This window comes from Salmo trutta, chromosome 13 (assembly GCF_901001165.1).
Source record: "Salmo trutta chromosome 13, fSalTru1.1, whole genome shotgun sequence".
Classification (NCBI taxonomy): Eukaryota; Metazoa; Chordata; class Actinopteri; order Salmoniformes; family Salmonidae; genus Salmo; species Salmo trutta.
Genome location: NC_042969.1, coordinates 72,253,783 through 72,275,345, shown reverse-complemented (window position 1 = coordinate 72,275,345; position 21,563 = coordinate 72,253,783). Strand labels below are relative to the sequence as shown.

The 21,563-nt window shown below is 42.5% G+C and overlaps 1 protein-coding gene across 2 annotated transcripts in view; it reads left to right on the top strand.

The window, feature by feature from the left end:
• The first annotated feature begins 953 nt into the window (after positions 1-953).
• Positions 954-21,563, top strand: part of cuedc1b (CUE domain containing 1b) — a 45,192-nt gene continuing 24,582 nt past the window's right edge. The window contains exon 1 of one of the 2 annotated variants that reach the window (XM_029773523.1): positions 954-1,176. The gene's annotated coding sequence lies outside the window, so the exon portion shown is untranslated. Of the gene's footprint in view, positions 1,177-20,282; positions 20,340-21,563 lie in introns of those variants that run through there. The other variant, XM_029773525.1, reaches the window with a different exon arrangement.

Genomic DNA, 21,563 nt, shown 5'->3' with positions numbered 1-21,563 from the left:
GCTACCTGCCTGAATACCTAGTGCCAACTGTAAAGTTTGGTGGAGGTGGAAGAATATTCTGTGTTTCCAACATTGTGGCAACAGTTTGGGGAAGGCCCTTTCCTGTTTCAGCATGACAATGCCCAGTGTTCCGAGCGAGGTCCATACAGGAATGGTTTGTCGATACCAGTGTGGAAGAATTTGACTGGCCTGCACAGAGCCCTGACCTCAACCCCATTGAACACCTTTGGGATGAATTAGAACACCGACTGTGAGCCAGGCCTAATCGCCCAACATCAGTGCCTGACCTCACTAATGCTCTTGTGGCTGAATGGAAGCAAGTCCCAGCAGCGATGTTCCAACATCTAGTGGAAAGCCTTCCCAGAAGTGTGGAGGCTGTTATAGCAGCAAAGGGGGGGACCAACTCCATATTAATGCCCATGATTTTGGAATGAGATGTTCAACGAGACTTTTGGTAATGTGTTCTTTGTTTGAGTTGCTTTTGAAAGCAAAAATGGAATTGAAAATGTCATTGTTCAATTCGATTTTCATAATAGCAAGCTAGGACTGATGGTTTGGGTTGCTAAACTGGCAAGTATGTTTGTTTGGTTACCAAGGGAACTACTGTCGCTATCTTGTAAATTTGCTAGCTACATTATTGGTATCACCAAAGGGATTCATTGGGTCAGTCTCATATGTTGCTTACCTAAAAAAGGACAATATAGGGTATCTGAAGGAAAAGGTATTCCTATGTGTTTTTTCTCAGTAAAAAGTGCAGTACATTTCTGTCATTACGTCTTCAGACATTCATCAAACATACATGCTTTCAACTGGAGGCTAAGCACAAGTGTACATTCTGTTCGTGCGCCTCTATAACGTAAATGAACTACCCTCTCTGCTCACTACTGTATTTCTCCCATTTGTCCGCTAGGAAGCTGTGTTGTTCTTTGTTTCTGGGACAACATGATGCAGCCTCTGTGCCTCCGACCGGCAGACATTGTTTTCATAGCTCTGGTTTACTACTATCAGCCAACACAGGCACAGTTTTGTAGAGATCCCTCTGTTGCAATAATTCGGACTTTCAAAACACGGTCACTGAAGAGTCATCCACAATCTGTTTGGCAATAAAAATATCATTAACAGAAGAAATCACCGTCGTAGTTCCCCTTCGGAAACCATTTGTCTGCTTTTCAATGAGTAAGTAACATTAGCTACATTTGACTGTTTTCCAGCTAGCTAGCAAGTAAACGCTAACCAAATGTGCATTTTTTTTTTACTAGTTGATTTCAAACAACGACGTAACGTTTTAAGTGTTCACAATTTACTGAGATTATGAATAGCTAAAGGACACTGGGTAAAGTGAACCTTGATTGTCTGTTTTCTATGGTGGAATTGGGAGTCAGCGAGGCCCTTCAGAACAGCAGCGTCTCAGGATTGCACAGTTGTCACATATAGAACAAGGGTTGACGTTAGCTACTTGGGACACAATATATTTTTATAACTTTAGCTAAGTAGTGAACAGATGTTTGCTTGCCTTAAATGCTATCGCATTCGCTTATACTATAGTTTATCTAAAAAGTATTTCCGCTAGCTAATTCCCATAACGCAATCCACAAAACTAACGTTAGTTAGCTAGCTAAATCAGTGAATGCAAGCTAACGTTAGCTGTCTTCGTAAGCAGTAAATGTCAAATAATGTTTTAATATCGTAAACTCAAAACCTAAACAAACATCATATATAGGTATCAGCCAAAATAAAGATAACACTTGAGTAAATTGGGGATACAACGCATAATGAAAGCAGGTGCTTCAACACAGGTGTGATGCCTGATTTAATCAAGCAGTTAACATCCCATCATGCTTAGGGTAATGTATGTAAATGCTCAGTTGCCCATTATTTTGTCTACCATGGCAAGAAGAAGAGATCAAGTTGTATTGGTCACGTATACATATTTAGCAAATGTTATTGTGGGTTCTGTGACTTTGAAAGAGGGGTCTCAAAGGAGCATAAGGGGTTTACGGTCACCAGATCTTAACTCACTTACTGGAGAATCTGGAGCTGCATCTGAGAGTTTTCTACCACCATCAACAAAATACACAATTATGGAATTTCTTGTGGAAGAATGGCGTTGAATCCAGACACTTGTAGAATCTATGCGCATTGAAGCTTTTCTGATGGCTCGTGGTGGCCCACCGCCCTATCAATAGACTATGTTGATGTTTCTTTTATTTTGACTGTTACCTGTAGTTGACAGGAATTTGTTCATAAAGCGATCAAGCAACACATGCCTGATTTTTTTAGTCAGCGACACGAACAAAGACAGCTGCCAGAGCAATGGTGTGATGGTTCACCGTTAATAAAGTCACACTGTAAATATTTATTTACCATCAATAAGATGTAGATCCTTACATTATCTCGCACAGTATATTATTAAAGTTCACATGTGCCAACAAAGCTTTCACAATAAAATGGCAAGTAAGGCTAGTATACCTATTATTATGAAAGAATAGTGGCTATTTATCATGTGTGTCTTTCCTAAACTGTGCCAGCTACTTCTCAACAGTGCAACATTATTGATTGTGTGTAACACAGACTGCTCTGATATGGCCAAAGCGTCAAGGCTGCTTTGATGCCACTGTCTATAGTCTGAACTGATGTTGAATCCATAAATATTCCTCTTCGTGCTCTAGAAATTCTTTACAGTTCCAAGGATTTCAAGGTTTCAAAATATTCCAGGTCAAGAGTTTGTTCTCACCTTTGGCTCCTCGTCTTTGGTTGACTCTTTTCCATACAACAGCTTCAGACGACAGCCCATGAATTGCCCGGTGAGGCTGAACAGAACTCACCACCGTGTTTCCAGATGAGTGTCAGAAGCTCTTATCGTTCATTAGAAATGTTTTGGACCGCTGCCCATGGTTTGAGAGATCACAGAGATGGTATTCTGAAGGTTTGCACTGCAGTTAGCCTCTCTCTCTCTCTCCTCTCATTATGACTCAAATTAACTTCTTGTTTTGTTTATCATTTTCCCACATCTTTTGAAAAAGTGCAAGTTAGCAATACATTGAAGCCAATCACGTGGTTGGTCGATGGATCCACAATGTCAAATTAGACTATGTTCTGTAATAGGCCTACTTTACGTTAAGCGTTACCTGTGTAGCAGTGTTTCTGTTAGCCGACAATTGCAGGCTTCTGCACCCCCCCTCCCCATAAATAAAACTGTAACATGAGACCACCGAGTCCAGACCACTGCCACACGTAAATGACCAGGAGAAAAAAAATCCTGCGCAAAATTATGCTTTTTATTCATTGATGCTTTTTATTCATTGTGTATATACATTTGACCGTCATGCTTATCAGTCTATAGGTTAATTTGCGTAATTTAGTGGAATTAAATTGGCCTGTCTGTTTTTGTTATTCATTATGTATCTTTATCCAACACAACTATTACACACGCACAGCATACAGAGCCTATTTTGAACTGGATTTCTCCTGCAGCTTCTCAGCTGGTTGCTGCTGGACTAAAACATGCTTTTATAAGCCCAATTATTGCACAACAATTCTAAATGCAATCACGTGTTAACAGTTTTAGTGCAGAATTAAAAATAGCTACTATTTTTATTTCTCAGCTGGTCATTGAAGCGCGCCTCCCATTCATTCTATTGCAGGCAACAGGCTATCAGCGCGTCACCCACCACTTTACAATGTGAGCTGGAGGCAGTATGCATTTTGAAAACATTTCATTATTTGAAACCTTAATGTTTTATTTCATATGATGAGGCATATCTTACCTTACTTCAAAGGAGCCTATAGGCAAAATCCCACCATGGAAACGTGGAGGCAATTATTTTAGAAAGACTTCATAGGCGGCACGTGAGTTGTAAGATTACAATTTCTACCATTCTGCTTGCCAGTTCTGATTTTCAGATGCGCAATTTCGTGGAACAGTTTTATTTCAATAACATTTTTGTTTCTCAAAATCGTTGTCATGTGGTTAATCATAAAAATCGGAATTAAAATGATCATCTAAAAGTTATAAGTCAACTAGTGCGAAATCAAAAATAGAAAGAATGGCGCCGGTGGAGATGGCTGCCGTTTTACCGACTCCTAAACAATTGTGCTATTGTGTGTTTTTTATTTAATACTTTTTTTTGCGTTATTTGTAACTTTTGTTTTTATTTTGTACATAATATTGCTGCCACTGTCTCTTATGACCAAAAATAGCTTCTGGATATCAGGACACCTTGCACTGGACAAATATATTTTCTTTAACGAGTCGGACGCAAAGGATTTACTTCAGACATCCGACAAGGCCCGATGCAACGTAACACCCCTCCCCCCCGTCATTTGCATCAGAAAGAGACGGAGATATCAGGGACGTAGGTATGGGGTGCCTTGTAAGGATCCGACGGTGAGTGTGTTAGCCAACGTACAATCATTGGATAACAAAATAGATGAGCTACAATCACGAATATCCTACCAACGGGACATTAAAAACTGGAATATCATATGTTTCACTGAGTCGTGGCTGAACGACGACACGGATAACATACAGCTGGTGGGGTTTACGCTGCTTTGGCAAGATAGAACAGCTGCCTCCGGTAAGACAAGGGGTGGCGGTCTGTATATTTGTAAACAAAAGCTGGTGCACAAAATTTAAGGACATCTCAAGGTTTTGCTTGCCTGAGGTAGAGTATCTCATGATAAGCTGTAGACCACACTATTTACCAAGACAGTTTTCATCTGTATTTTTCGTAGCTGTCTACGTTAGAGGTCGACCGATTAATCAGAATGGCCGATTTACTTAGGGCCGATTTCAAGTTTTCATAACAATCGGTAAGCTGCTTTTTTGGACACCGATTATGGCCGATTACATTGCACTCCACGAGGAGACTGCGTGGCAGGCTGACTACCTGTTATTCGAGTGCAGCAAGGAGCCAAGGTATGGTGCTAACTAGCATTAAACTGATTGTTTTTTATGAGATAAATCTTAACAAAATCACTAGTTAACCTGTCAAGGTGTAGGGGGCAGTATTTTCACGGCCAGATGAAAAACCTACCCAAATTAAACTGGTTACTACTCTGGCCCAGAAACTAGAATATGCATATTATTAGTAGATTTGGATAGAAAACACTGAAGTTTCTAAAACTGTTTGAATGATCTGTGAGTATAACAGAACTCATATGGCAGGCGAAAACCTGAGAAAAATCCAACCAGGAAGTGGGAGATCTGAGAATTGTAGTTCTTCTTTTGAATCCCTATCAAAACTACAGTGTCTGTGGGGTCACGTTGCACTTCCTAAGGCTTCCATTGGCTGTCAAAAGCCATCAGAAAGTTTTTTTCATCATTCTCCTGTAACCGGGCAGAGAATAGGAGCTCAGTCAATGAGTGGACTGCCTGAGGACCAAGGACTTGGTTATGCGCGAGCCCGACAGCGCGCCCCTCCTCCTTTTTCTTCTGGAATGAATACGCTATTGTCCGGTTGGAATATTATCGCATTTTTACGTAAAAAATACCATAAAGATTGATTGTAAAGGACGTTTGACATGCTTCTTCGAACGGTAATGGAACATTTTGACTTTTCGTGTCTCGAATTGCGCTCGCGCATTATGCCTTTGGATAGTGACCTGAATGCACAAACAAAATGGAGGTATTTGGACATAAATATGGATTATTTCGAACAAAAACAACATTTCTTGTGGGAGTAGCAGTCCTGGGGAGTGCATTCTGATGAAGATCAGCAAAGGTAAGAGAATATTTATAATACTAATTCTGAGTTTAGGTGACCCCAGAACTTGGCGGGTGTCTGTATAGCTTGCTTTGATGGCGAGCTATGTACTCAGAATATTGAAAAAATGTGCTTTCGCCGAAAAGCTATTTTAAAATCTGACACAGCGGTTGCATCAAGGAGTACTGTATCTATAGTTCTTAAAATAATTGTTATGTATTTTGTCAACGTTTATGATGAGTATTTTTGTAAATTGATGTGCTCATTCACCGGAAGTTTTTGGTGGGAATACATTTTCTGAACATCACCCGCCAATGTAAAATGCTGTTTTTGGATATAAATATGAACTTTATCGAACAAAACATACATGTATTGTGTAACATGATGTCCTAGGAGTGTCATCTGATGAAGATCGGCAAAGGTTAGTGCTTCATTTAGCTGTGTTTTGGGTTTTATTGACACATCTCCTTGCTTGGAAAATGGCTGTGTGGTTATTTTTGTCTATGTACTCTCCTACCATAATCTAATGTTTTGCTTTCGCTGTAAAGCCTTTTTGAAATCGGACAATGTGGTTACATTAAGGAGAAGTGTATGTTTGAGAAATTTAAATTGATATTTTTGCTGTTTTGTATTTCGCGCCATGCTATTTCACTGGCTGTTGAATAGTGTGGGACGGTCACGTCCCACCTAGCCCAGAGAAGTTAACTACACATGGTTGATGATATTACTAGTTTATCTAGCTTGTCCTGCGTTGCATATAAATCGATGCGGTGCCTGTTAATTTATCATTGAATCACAGCCTACTTCGCCAAACGGGTGATTTTAACAAAAGCGCATTTGCGAAAAAAGCACTGTCGTTGCACCAATGTGTACCTAACCATAAACATCAATGCCTTTCTTAAAATCAATACACAAGTATATATTTTTAAACCTGCATATTTAGTTAATATTGCCTGCTAACATGAATTTCTTTTAACTAGGGAAATTGTGTCACTTCTCTTGCGTTCTGTGCAAGCAGAGTCAGGGTATATGCAGCAGTTTGGGCCGCCTGGCTCGTTGCGAACTGTGTGAAGACCATTTCTTCCTAACAAAGACCGTATTTAATTTGCCAGAATTGTACATAATTATGACATACATTGCACAACCTTCAATGTTAACAGCAATATTTAGACTTAGGGATGTCACCCGTTTAGATAAAATACGGAACGGTTCCGTATTTCACTGAAAAAAAGAACGTTTCGTTTTCGAAATGATAGATTCTAAGGCTCGTGTTTCTGTGATTATTATAATTAAGTCTATGATTTGATATTTGATAGAGCAGTCTGACTGAGCGGTGGTAGGCAGCAGCAGGCTCGTAAGCATTCATGCAAACAGCACTGTCCTGCATTTGCCAGCAGCTCTTCGCTGTGCTTCAAGCATTGCGCTGTTTATGACTTCAAGCCTATCAACTCCCGAGATTAGGCTGGCAATACTAAAGTACCTATTAGAACATCCAATAGTCAAAGGTATATGAAATACAAATGGTATAGAGAGAAATAGTCCTATAATAACTACAACCTAAAACTTCTTACCTGGGAATATTGAAGACTAATGTTAAAAGGAACCACCAGCTTTCATATGTTCTGAGCAAGGAACTTAAACCTTAGCTTTTTTACATGGCACATATTGCACTTTTACTTTCTTCTCCAACACTTTGTTTTTGCATTTATTTAAACCAAATTGAACATGTTTCATTATTTATTTGAGACTAAATAGATTTTATTGATGTATTATATTAAGTTAAAGTAAGTGTTCATTCAGTATTGTTGTAATTGTCATTATTACAAATATATATAAAAATTGACCGATTTTTAATCGATATCGGCTTTTCTTGGTCCTCCACTAATCAGTATCAGCGTCGAAAAATCATAATCGGTTGACCTCTAGTCTACATACCACCACAAACCGATGCTGGCACTAAGTCCGCACTCAATGAGCTGTATACTGCCATAAGCAAACAGGAAAACGCTCATCCAGAGGCGGCGCTACTAGTGGCTGGGGACTTTAATACAGGGAGACTTAAATCAGTTTTACCTAATTTCTACCAGCATGTTAAATGTTCAACCAGAGGGAAAAAACTCTAGACCACCTTTACTCCACACACAGAGAATGCATACAAAACTCTCCCTTGCCCTTCGATTCACCAACCTGACCATAATTCTATCCTCCTGATTCCGGCTTACAAACAAACAACAAAAGCAGGAAGCACCAGTGACTCTGTCAATAAAGAAAGTGGTTAAATGACGCAGACACTAAGCTACAAGTCTGTTTTGCTAGCACGGACTGGAATATATTCCGGGATTCTTCCGATGGCATTGAGGAGTACGCCACATCAGTCACTGGTTTCATCAATAAGTGCATCGATGACGTCATTCCCACAGTGACTGTACGTACATACCCCAACCAGAAGTCATGGATTACAGGCAACATCCGCATTGAGCTAAAGGGTAGATCTGCCGCTTTCAAGGAGCGGGACTCTAACCCAGACACTTGTAAAAAAAAAAAAAAAATACCTCTATTGCCTGAGACGAACCATCAAACAGGCAAAGCGTCAATACAGGACTAAGACTGAATCGTACTACACTGGCTCCGTCACTCGTTGGATGTGGCATGTCTTGCAAACTATTACAGACTACAAAGGCAAACACAGCCGCGAGCTGCCCAGTGATATGAGCCAACCAGATGAGCGAAATTACTTCTATGCTCGCTTTGAGGCAAGCAACACTGAAGCATGCATGAGAGCATCAGCTGTTCCGGACGACTGTGTGATCACGCTCTCCGTAGCCAATGTGAGCAGGACCTTTAAACAGGTCAACATTCACAAGGCTGCAGGGCCAGACGGATTGCCAAGACGTGTACTCAGAGCATGCGTTGACCAACTGGCAAGTGCCTTCTGAGATTTTCAACCTCTTCCTGTCAGTCTGTAATACCAACATGTTTCAAGCAGACCACCATAGTGTTCTTGGGCACAGGGACTAAGGTAACCTGCCTAAATGACTAACGACCCGCAGCAATCAGGTCTGTAACGATGAAGTACTTTGAAAGGCGGGTCATCTCACATCAACACCATTATCCCAGAAACCCTAGACCCACTCCAATTTGCATACCGCCCCAACAGATCCACAGATGATGCAATCTTTATTGCACTCCACACTGCCCTTTCCCAGCTGGACAAAAGGAACACCTACACTACCGCTCAAAAGTTTGGGGTCACTTAGAAATTTCCTTGTTTTTGAAAGAAAAGCAAAAAAAGTTGTCCATTTAAAATAACATCAAATTGATCAGAAATACAGTGTAGACGTTGTTAATCTTGTAAATGACTATTGTAGCTGGACACGGCTGATTTTTAATGGAATATCTACATAGGCGTACAAAGGCCCATTATCAGCAACCATCACTCCTGTGGTCCAATTGCACATTGTGTTAGCTAATCGGGTACTATTTAATGAAGCTGCCAGTTGAGGACTTGTGAGGCGTCTGTTTCTCAAACTGGAGACTCTAATGTACTTGTCCTCTTGCTCAGTTGCGCACCGGGGCCTCCCACTCTTTCTATTCTGGTTAGAGCCAGTTTGCGCTGGTCTGTGAAGGGAGTCGTAGACAGCGTTGTATGAGATCTTCAGTTTCTTGGCAATTTCTCACATGAAATAGGCTTAATTTCTCAGAACAAGAATAGACTGGTGAGTTTCAGAAGAAAGTTATTTGTTTCTGGCCGTTTTGAGCACGTAATCGAACCCACAAATGCTGACGCTCCAGATACTCAACTAGTCTAAAGATGGCCAGTTTTATTGCTTCTTTAATCAGAACAACAGTTTTCAGCTGTGCTAACATAATTGGAAAAAGGGTTTTCTAATGATCAATTAGCCTTTTAAAATGATTTGCTAGCACAATGTGCCATTGGAACGCAGGAGTGACGGTTGCTGATAATGGGCCTCTGTACGCCTATGTAGATACTCTATTAAAAATCAGCCGTTTCCAGCTACAATAGTCTACACTGTATTTCTGATCAGTTTGATGTTATTTTAATGGACAAAATTGAGTTTTTCTTTCAAAAACAAGGACATTTCTAAGTGACCCCAAACTTTTGAATGGTGGTGTATATGAGAATGCTATTCTTTGTCTACAGCTCAGCGTTCAACACCATATTGCCCTCATAGCTTATCAGTAAGCTAAGGACCCTGGGACTAAGCACCTCCCTCTGCAACTGGATCCTGGACCTCCTGACGGGCCGTCCCCAGGTGGTAAGGGTAGGTAACAACACATCTGCCACTCTGATCCTCAACACGGGGGGGCCCCTCAGGGGTACGTGCTCAGTCCTCTCCTGTAGTCCCTATTCACACATGACTGCATGGCCAGGCACAACTCCAACACCATTAAGTTTGCTGATGACACAACAGTGGTAGGCCTGATCACCGACAACTATGAGACAGCCTATAGGGAGGAGCTCAGAGACCTGGCCGTGTGGTGCCAGGACAACAACCTCTCCCTCAACGTGATCCAGACAATGGAGATGATTGTGGACTACAGGAAAAGGAGGACCGAGCACGCACCCATTCTCACTGACGGGGCAGTGGAGCAGGTTGAGAGCTTCGAGTTCCTTGGTGTCCACATCACCAACAAACTAACATGGTCCAAACACACCAAGACAGTGTCAAAGACTCCAGCCACCCTTGTCATAGACTGTTCTCTCTGCTACCACATGGCAAGCTGTACCGGAGCGCCAAGTCTAGGTCCAAAAGGCTTCTTAACAGCTTCTACCCCCAAGCCATAAGATTCCTGAACAGCTAATCAAATGGCTACCCAGACTACTTGCATTGTCGTCGTCCCCCCATCCCACCCCCTCTTTTACGCTGCTGCCACTCTCTGTTTATCTATGCATAGTCACTTTAACTCTACCTACATGTACATATTACCTCGACTAACCTGTGTCCCCGCACATTGACTCTGTACCGGTACCCCCTGTATGTAGCCTCGCTACTGTTATTTTACTGCTGCTCTTTAATTATTTGTTATTTTTATCTGTTTATTTTTTACTTAACACTTTTATTTTTCTTAACTGCATTGTTGGTTAAGGGCTTATAAGTAAGCATTTTGCTGTAAGGTCTACACCTGTTATTTGACGCATGTGACAAATAAAATTTGATTTGATAAACTGCCTCTGCCATATGGACACATTGATTTTTCAAATAGCTTACGCTGAGGAACTAGCCCCCTGCACCTCTCTGGTTCAGAGCGGTTGGGTTAAATGCAGAAGACACATTTCAGTTGAATGCATTCAGTTGTACAACTGACTAGATATCTCCCTTTTCCCTTCATAGTTTTGATATATTATCATTCACAATGGATGTTGAATAAACACTTTTCTACTATAGCCGTGAGAAGTAGGGGTGCTGAGGGTACTGCAGCACCTCCTGACAAATCTCTACCTCAACATGTAGGGGTGCTGAGGGTACTGAAGCACCTCCTGATAAATCTCTACCTCAACATGTAGGGGTGCTGAGGGTACTGCAGCACCTCCTGATAAATCTCTACCTCAACATGTAGGGGTGCTGAGGGTACTGCAGCACCTCCTGATAAATCGCTACCTCAACATGTAGGGGTGCTGAGGGTACTGCAGCACCTCCTGATAAATCGCTACCTCAACATGTAGGGGTGCTGAGGGTACTGCAGCACCTCCTGATAAATCGCTACCTCAACATGTAGGGGTGCTGAGGGTACTGCAGCACCTCCTGATAAATCGCTACCTCAACATTATCAGGACAGAGAAACCAGACACATGGGGCACTCCAAACAAAAGACAATGAAAAAATTGACAAATCTCGTAAATGATGGTTATGAAATTAACTTGTTTTGAACTCTGCAAACAACATTTCAACTGAGAGAATGAAAACGGTAAATAATTAATTTAATAAATGCATTAACAGAAATGTATGTAACCAAATGACGAAGAGTAACGGTACATTTACTACTGATGACATGTTATGGGGAATTGATTAAAAAAATGTATCGGAGGGCAAACAATACACACAATGAATGTGCAAGAGTTGGCGGGAGACAGCTGAGCCATTCTGGAGAGAGACTCACCTACATCTTTGCCACATACCCCTTCTTGTTTTAATTATACTCAAACATTATAGTCACACACATATATATTTTAGATGCTTTTCGCTGACAGCTGCAAGTCAGTAATCAGCTAGGCAGGCCTATTGCCACGCGTGCTGCCCAAATTGCGGGCTACCCAAATAGGCATAGGCCTATGAGCTTTTTCAAATACGCTAATGATCCTGTCCTCGGTTCCTCTGTGGCTAAGTCATGCTTGCTGGTGAAGTATTTTGAATTAATTTTATTTATGTATAGACAGGAGTGATTTATAATTAATTTATCAAATGTATTTCCATTTACTTCCCTATTGGACCGCCATTTCATTTCTCTCCCGTTTTACTGGATTTCATATCCACTTTCTTTGGTTATCCAGAAGCCAAATGTACAATCCTGGTCATATTAGCAACGCATCCCAGTTGTCGCATCTTCAGATTCCCCTCTTTCTAACTTTCTAACAGATTTTATCGGTCTCATATGGAACCACTATCAGCTGCGCTTTTAAGAATGGTGTTCTCGCTAATTGTTTTTTGGCAAATGTTTGAAAGTGCAGTTTTATTGGCCGCTTCATTACATGAGTTACATGTTCTGTTAAGATGCATTACCATAATGTAAATGTGATTTGTGTCATTCTGAGCACCGTGGGTGGATGCTCTAATGGGTTACTCACCCAGTGCATATGGGTCTGGTAGATTTCTCAAATGGTAAATAAAACATCTTCCTGGTCATGTTGTCTGGCGCCACATTTTACTAATGGAAATCCTCCTGTGTAGTAACATTTATTACACTGTTACATAGTGCTTTAGTAATTGCTCTGTTATTGCATACTAATGAAATTGAGTGGTTTGTGTCAGTTCTGTACGGTTTTATTTCTATCTGCAAGGAAACCACCATAACTTCTGGATCTCTCTCTCTCTTCCTACAAGGCCAATGGTCTGTCCTTCCATGGGATGATAGTGTGTTGCCTAGCCATCCACAGATCAGAGATAAAGACTGATGGAGGAGGAGGCATGTTAAAAAACCTGACCTGTATCTTCTCCTTTACGGCTGCATGCCCCAGCTAGCTGCTGCCACTCCCTTCCCCCTTCACAGGGTCCCCAGCTAGCTGCTGCCACTCCCTTCCCCCTTCACAGGGTCCCCAGCTAGCTGCTGCCACTCCCTTCCCCCTTCACAGGGTCCCCAGCTAGCTGCTGCCACTCCCTTCCCCCTTCACAGGGTCCCCAGCTAGCTGCTGCCACTCCCTTCCCCCTTCACAGGGTCCCCTGATTTGCATATGGCTCCTGAGTCCTGACCCTCCGTTTGGCCCTCCCAGGGCGATGCTGGAAAAGGCAGGCAGACGGGCCAGAGTGAGGCCCATCTGGATAACCCCCTCTCCTATGTTGTCCCCCCTCCTCTTCTATCACCCGATGGTACTCATCAGTGACCATGTGATGCCACATGGGAACGTTCTCCTCTATCCCAGAGTTCTGTGTGGATAAGGGGATGAAAGATTTGGGTGGGGCCCAACTGACTAGTATGGGCTGTTTTCACTACTTGCTGTAGCCCTACATTTATTTCATCTCTCTGTTTTACCATGAAATCTTTCACTTAGTCTTTGTAACCATGGTATTAACATCCAACGTTTCACTATCACTCTCCTTTCTGCTTTGCCAGTAAAAAAATAAACAAGCCATTTATTTGCCATTTCATTGAAGGGCATCTCAAGCGCATTCTTCCCTGGGTTGTGTGAAATTAGATCTATGAATCATCTCAGTGAGTCGTTGAACTCTCCCTGGGGTAGTAGGAGGTAAAAACTCCCTATTCCCCTGCGTGACAGATGGCCCAGAAAGGGCCTGCTACAACCATGATTGTCATTATTAGTTTTAGAACGTGTGTTCTGACAGATGCAGCAGGCACACACATTTAAGGCTTCCAGGAAGACAGGAAGAGGAGGAGGACAAATGGGAGAGAGGGTGGGTTGACATTTCCAGTAACGCTTCCACTGACATCGATGTGCCCTCGACTCACTCACTCACTCAGTCACGCACACACTCACTTACTCACATTCTATCTCTCCCTCTTGCTTGCTCTCCTCCCTCATTCACACACTCTTCCTCCTCCTTCCCCAGAACCAGGTCATTGAACAGGAAGGATTATGGGTTGCCACTGTCACATTAGTCACGAGGCTTTGGTTCAGTGCTCTGTTGTCTCTACTTTCTGTCCCACTCCCACCATGCTTATGGGTCACAAGTGATTACTGTAGTTGGTTCAGGGAGGCAGGCAGCGCTTTTTCCTTCTTTTCTTACGCATAGACTTTTACCTCAATGACCTAGAAGTTGGAACAATTCACCAATCCAACACTGCTGTTGAAATGCATTTTTATTGGTCGCGTACATGCAGATGTTATCGCAGGTGTAGCAAAATGCTTCATGTTTCTAGCTAACATCTAACATCAAGGCGGTGACCCGATCCTGTAGGTTCATGCTCTACAACATTCGCAGAGTACGACCCTGCCTCACACAGGAAGCGGCGCAGGTCCTAATCCAGGCACTTGTCATCTCCCGTCTGGATTACTGCAACTCGCTGTTGGCTGGGCTCCCTGCCTGTGCCATCAAACCCCTACAACTCATCCAGAACGCCGCAGCCCGTCTGGTGTTCAACCTTCCCAAGTTCTCTCACGTCACCCCGCTCCTCCGCTCTCTCCACTGGCTTCCAGTTGAAGCTCGCATCCACTACAAGACCATGGTGCTTGCCTACGGAGCTGTGAGGGGAACGGCACCTCCGTACCTTCAGGCTCTGATCAGGCCCTACACCCAAACAAGGGCACTGCGTTCATCCACCTCTGGCCTGCTCGCCTCCCTACCTCTGAGGAAGCACAGTTCCCGCTCAGCCCAATCAAAACTGTTCGCTGCTCTGGCACCCCAATGGTGGAACAAGCTCCCTCACGATGCCAGGACAGCGGAGTCAATCACCACCTTCCGGAGACACCTGAAACCCCACCTCTTTAAGGAATACCTGGGATAGGATAAAGTAATCCTTCTAACCCCCCCCCCCCCCCCCCCCTTTAAAAGATTTAGATGCACTATTGTAAAGTGGTTGTTCTACTGGATATTATAGGTGAATGCACCAATTTGTAAGTCGCTCTGGATAAGAGCGTCTGCTAAATGACTTAAATGTAAATGTAGCTCCAACAGTGCAGTACACCGAGTGTACAAAACCTTAGGAACACCTTCCTAATATTGAGTTGCACCCTCGTTTGCCCTCAGAACAGCCTCAATTAGACAGGGCATGGACTCTACAAGGTGTCAAGTGTCCCACAGGGATGCTGGCCCATGTTGACTCCATTGCTTCCAACAGTTGTGTCAAGTTGGCTGGATATCCTTTGGTTGGTGGACCATTCTTGATACACAGGAAACTGTTGAGCATGAAGAACCCGCCAGCGTTGCAGTTCTTGACACACTGAAATCGGTGTGCCTGTCACCTCATACCTTTTTCAATGGCACTTACATCCTTTGTCTTGCCCATTCACCCTCTAAATGCCACACATACACAATCCATGTGTCAATTGTCTCAAGACTCAAGACATCCTTCTTTAACCTGTCTCCTCCCCTTCATCTACACTGATTGAAGTGACATCAATGAGGGATCATGGCTTTCCCCTGAATTCACCTGGTCCGTCTGTCATGGAAAGAGCACATTCGGTGTACCTGAAAATACACATCAAAATGAAGAAATATTACAACGTTATTATTGTACCCTCGATAAACAGACTAGGTCTACAAACTGGCCTACAAACTGGCCTATCACAATAAATGTTAATGGAACGTGTGTATGTGATTACTGTATGGAGAAGCAGTGTATTCCACAGACGAGTAGGGAAAGAGAACTGGGGCCTGATGGGGGGTTAAACTCCAAAGGAACTGCACTTCATTCAAAATGAATGTGTGACCAAAGGCATTTGCCGTTCTGGTTTCTCCTTGTCCATTAAAACTCCATATTTCTCAAGTCCCACGGCTGACTGTGGCTGCTAAAAGCCTCTGTGCTTCTGGTGTGGAGGAGGCAGTTGGAGCCAGACATGACCGACTGTGTGATTTATTACACCACATCTCACTATCACTTGGTCTTGGCTCCTCTTCCCTGTCAATTCTGTCATCCCTTCGCCAAGATGTTGTAGTCGGCTGGGGCTGCATGAGCAATGTGCAAATTATGCAGTGTTGTTGAATGCAACATTTCCTTTTTTAATTCCGGAAACCTCTTTTTAGGTCCTCTGAATAATGACAAAACTACCATCTTTAGAATCGTGTTAAATGAGCTATATTATGAGCCTTTCTGTCTGATACTTCTACAGAATTTAGAGTTGTGTTACAGCCTGCATGGGTGAGATTTAGGCCAACAGACGATGTCTCGAAGTCTCTTGTGAATGTCTCATTCAATAATGTATTGACTGGTAGTTTGCCATACTGTCTATACACACCATTACATACAGTGCCTTGCAAAAGTATTCATCCCTCTTGGTGTTTTTCCTATTTTGTTGCATTACAACCTGTAATTTAAATGGATTTTTATTTGGATTTCATGTAATGGGCATACACAAATCGGCCAAATTGGTGAAGTGATTTTTTTTTTTAACTTGTTTAAAACATTTCTACAAAATAAAAAACTGAAAAGTGGTGCGTGCATATGTATTCACCCCCTTTGCTATGAAGCCCCTAAATAAGATCTGGTTCAACCAATTACCTTCTAAAGTCACATAATTAGTTAGATTGCACACAGGTGGACTTTATTTAAGTGTCACATGATCTCAGTGTGTGTATATATACACATTTATACACCTGTTCTGAAAGGCCCCAGATTCTGCAACACCACAAAGCAAGAGGCGCCACTAAGCAAGCGGCACCATGATGACCAAGGAGCTCTCCAAACAGGTCAGGGACAAAGTTGTGGAGAAGTACAGATCAGGGTTGGGTTCTAAAAAAATATCTGAAACTTAATGGAGCACCATTAAATCCATTATTAAAAAATGGAAAGAATATGGCACCACAACAAACCTGCCAAGAGAGGGCCGCCCACCAAAACTCACAGACCAGGCAAGGAGGGCATTAATCAGAGAGGCTTCAAAGAGACCAAAGATAACCCTGAAGGAGCTGCAAAGCTCCACAGAGGAGATTGGAGTATCTGTCCATAGGACCACTTTAAGCCACACACTCCACAGAGCTGGGCTTTACAGAAGAGTGGCCAGAAAAGCCATTGCTTGAAGAAAAAAAATAAGCAAACATGTTTGGTGTTCACCAAAAGGCATATGGGAGACTCCCCAAACATATGGAAGAAGGTACTCTGGTCAGATGAGACTAAAATTGAGCTTTTTGGCCATCAAGGAAAACGCAATGTCTGGTGCAAACCCAACACCTCATCACCCCGAGAACACCATCCCCACAGTGAAGCATGGTGGTCGTGGCAGCATCATGCTGTGGGAATGTTTTTCATCGTCAGGGACTGGGAAACTGGTCAGAATTGAAGGAATGACGGATGACGCTAAATACAGGGAAATTCTTGAGGGAAACCTGTTTCAGTCTTCCATAGATTTGAGACTGGGTCTGAGGTTCACCTTCTAGCAGGACAATGACCCTAAGCATACTGCTAAAGCAACACTCGAGTTGTTTAAGGGGAAACATTTAAATGTCTTGGAATGGCCCAGACATCAATCCAATTGAGAATCTGTGGTATGATTTAAAGATTGCTGTACACCAGCGGAACCCATCCAACTTGAAGGCGCTGGAGCAGTTTTGCCTTGAAGAATGGGCAAAAATCCCAGTTGCTAGATGTGCCAAGCTTATAGAGACATACCCCAAGAGACTTGCAGTTGTAATTGCTGCAAAAGGTGGCTCTACAAAGTATTGACTTTGGGGGGGTGAATAGTTATGCACGCTCAAGTTGAATGTTTTTTTTTTTTTTTCTTATTTCTTGTTTGTTTCACAATAAAAAATATTTTGCATCTTCAAAGTGGTAGGCATGTTGTGTAACTCCAAATAATACAAATGCCCAAAAATGTATTTTAATTCCAGGTTGTAAGGCAACTAAATAGGAAAAATGCCAAGGGGGTGAATACTTTTGCAAGCCACTGTACACATATATTTATATTCCGCACTCACATTGCTTGTTATGATATTTCTTTATTTAAATGTTTTTGTTTGTATTGTTAGGTATTACTGCACTGTTGGAGCTGCACTTGCGTTAACATCTGCAAAATATGTGTACGCGACCAATACAACTTGATTTCATTCCATATCAAGACCTCTGGTGATTGTCCCAGAGTGTGAAGCAATGACCTTTCTCTTGACTCACAGAATCTCGCCCCCACTCCGCTAAAGGCGTCTCTTTCTTCTGCTTCTGTTGTGGAAGGGTTATCTCATCTGACAACTTCCTGTTATTTGTCCTGTTTCCCATTTCCTCACAGTGATTGAGGGCCTCTCTCTGTGGCACCAAAGTCTTACCAAATCAATGGAAGCCAAATGTTTCCAAAATATGTTATTAGGTTTCACAATAGATAAAAATGACACAGATAATCTGGGAGACAGGCCTTATAATGTGTTTTTATTGGACACATCACATGCAATGACTTTTACCCTTCTAAGCGATGGCTGAGATTTGATTTAGACTACTATGCCATATAAAATAATTATTGAAAAATTATAATGCTACAAACATAATAGCCAGATAAATAGATGAATGCAGGGCTGGTGTGCATAAAAGATCACAGTGAAAATATGATTACCCTGAAAGGCCTGTAACTTACTTGTACATCAAAGCCACATGACTGAATAAATGTTATGTTTATGGATTAGTCTTCAGTACAGTCAGGCCATGGCCGGATGCTCCTATTGTAATGCACCACGATGCTCTGTTGTGCTAATGGGGATAGGGATCATGTCTGGACCAGACTCTGTTGAAATAGACTCTTTCTGGTTGCTTTTGGGCTCCTTTTGTCAGCTGTGAAAACAAGATGAGATGGGAAGAAGTCTTGCTTGCAAAGGGGCACAGAGTCCACCCCCTGTCCCATGGAATCACCCCTATTGGAAGTCTGGGGGCCCCTGGGCCTGGCGCCAATGTGAACCTGGTAGCAGTGTAAGAATTCATTGTGTGGGGGTAACACAAACTAAACGTAGACTTGGACAGATTTGATAATGAGGGCCACCTGGATGTATTCCCTGTGGTCCTCATGCTATTTGAATATCTACAGATGTTCAATTAACTATTTTAATCAGACTTCTCATATTAGTAAACATTGCACACTATTGATTTTCTGCTTCTTTATAAGCAGCTCTAGTGAGTGAGTCGGTGATGACGCTACTGGCCCAAGCACTGGATTCAAAGCCTGCTTGAATCCAGAGCTGCAACATCTGGCTGTGCTGCTTGGCCTGCAGCCAACGTGCAGGCAGGATCTGATCCCTTTTTTAATTTACATCATGTGCACAATCTGAACGCTTGCTCTTCATTAGACACAGTAAAGAAAAAACGAATGTGTGCGTGCCGCGTGTACGTTTTTAAATTCTCAAAAGAGCAGTGTATGTGTGCCTGTGTGCAGCTTTTGCCCTGTGACATGGCTGTAGCTAGGGATAGCGTAATTACCATATAACCGCGGTTATGGATGAAGACCGTCATGAAAATCGACCCTCCTAACGTATTATCATTTTGGGGTGGAACGATCAGCTGACTGAAGACTGAACCGCCGGGCATTCGTGAGGATGTGTTTTTCTGCTGTTACATGGCCTCTACAAAGTGATGGAACTTTGTCGCTCCTTGCTGAAACAAGCAAGGCGTTGTAACAAACAAGTCTTTGGTTGCTTAGGCAACACCCCCTTCCCTGCAGTCAGGAGCAGAGGAGAGGATTATTTTAATTTTTTTACGTTGACCGCGTCATTTGGCTGACCAATAACCGTCACCCAAAATTCCATGACAGTCACAGCCCTAGCCAGAGCTGGCTCTACGGGGTGGCAAAGCTGGGCTAGGACCAGTTAGCGTGGGGAATGGGTAGGTATTACATTCTAACTGTTGACCAACAAGATTGAGAAGAGCCAGGACCTAGCACCAACAGCACGAGGGTAACATCACAACAAGCACCCGCACCTTTGTTACCCAAGCCATTAGCATCTGACGACCTGTTGCCTCTAACCAAAACTAAACCGGGGAAGCAGAGTTTGCAAGAAACAAAGTGAAATTGCTTCCACAGCTAGCAACAACATATGGACCTCACTCAGTGTTCTTTAAAGATACGGCGGGCCTTTGTCAGCATTGCCGTCTGTGCTGTTGGCACTGAAACAGGGATTTATAAAATTCCTTCTCACCTCTGAAGAACGTATAGCAGTGAACACAGACTCAGCATCTTACATCAACGAAAAGCCAAGCTTGTCCAGCTGGTATTTGAAAGGGACCTGACAAGTACATTTCACCAGGAAGGAGAATGGAATCAAACTTCGCATGAGATTCAACACCGCATGGAGGAGGCTGCAACTCATCTAAATGGTAAGCTACAACCTTTATGGCCCGGGCCGCCATGGCAGAATTATTCATTCATTGGTTTTCCCTCATGTAAGTCTACTGGTTGTTTGGCAGATGTATTTTTATGTAATGTATAGTTTAGGCCTTTTTGCTGTTTACTTCAATCTAAAAGGCATTCATCTGTCATTGCTTGCTTTTGCGGGTTTAATTGCTGTTGAGATAGATAGATATATCTATCTATCTATCTATCTAGTTAGCTTAGCCAAGACTCAATGGCCTTTCACTCACGTGTCTGTGAAGCTGTAGGCCTATAGAGTATTGACACGGACAGACTTACCATTTCCATGGGGGATTTAGTAAGGGACTACAGTACAGTTTGTCTACAGAGATGATCAGAGATTTACTATGAGGCCTAATCCAAAAATAATCTAATTTCATTCTTGTTCAACTGCCACTTGTGCCACTTATAGAGTGTGTATTTATCATAGCTGAAATTTGGTTTTTCACCTGTAAATTGGAGACGCAGTATAAGTGGAGCTTTCTGGCCCTAAATAGTCTAGCAGCAGTGGTCAACACAGGAGATTAGAATCCCACCTACAGTATGATGGCCCCAGATGGAATGCTGGGGCCTGGTTGTCATGGGGACAGACGAGCCTGGGACTCGTAATTGTGTTGGGAGATGGAGCCTACCATCTGAAAACACTGTAACCCTTGTAATTAGATCTGTTCTCCACTACTTAGAGAGGAGATGCATTTTGTCATTTAAAAAAAAATAAACTCAGCAAAAGAAGAAACGTCCATTTTTCAGGACCCTGTCTTTCAAAGATAATTCGTAAAAATCCAAATAACTTCACAGATCTTCATTGTAAAGGGTTTAAACACTGTTTCCCATGCTTGTTCAATGAACCATAAACAATTTTATTTTATTTATTTTACCTTTATTTAGCTAGGCAAGTCAGTTAAGAACAAATTCTTATTTTCAATGACAGCCTAGGAACAGTGGGTTAACTGCCTTGTTCAGGGGCAGAACGACAGATTTTTACCTTGTCAGCTCGGGGATTCGATCTTGCAACCTCAATCTTGCAACCTGAACATTAATGAACATTAATTAACATGCACCTGTGGAACGGTCGCTAAGACAGTAACAGCTTACAGACGGTAGGCAATTAAGGTCACCGTTATGAAAACTTAGGACACTAAAGAGGACTTTCTACTGACTCTGAAAAGACCAAAAGAAAGATGCCTAGG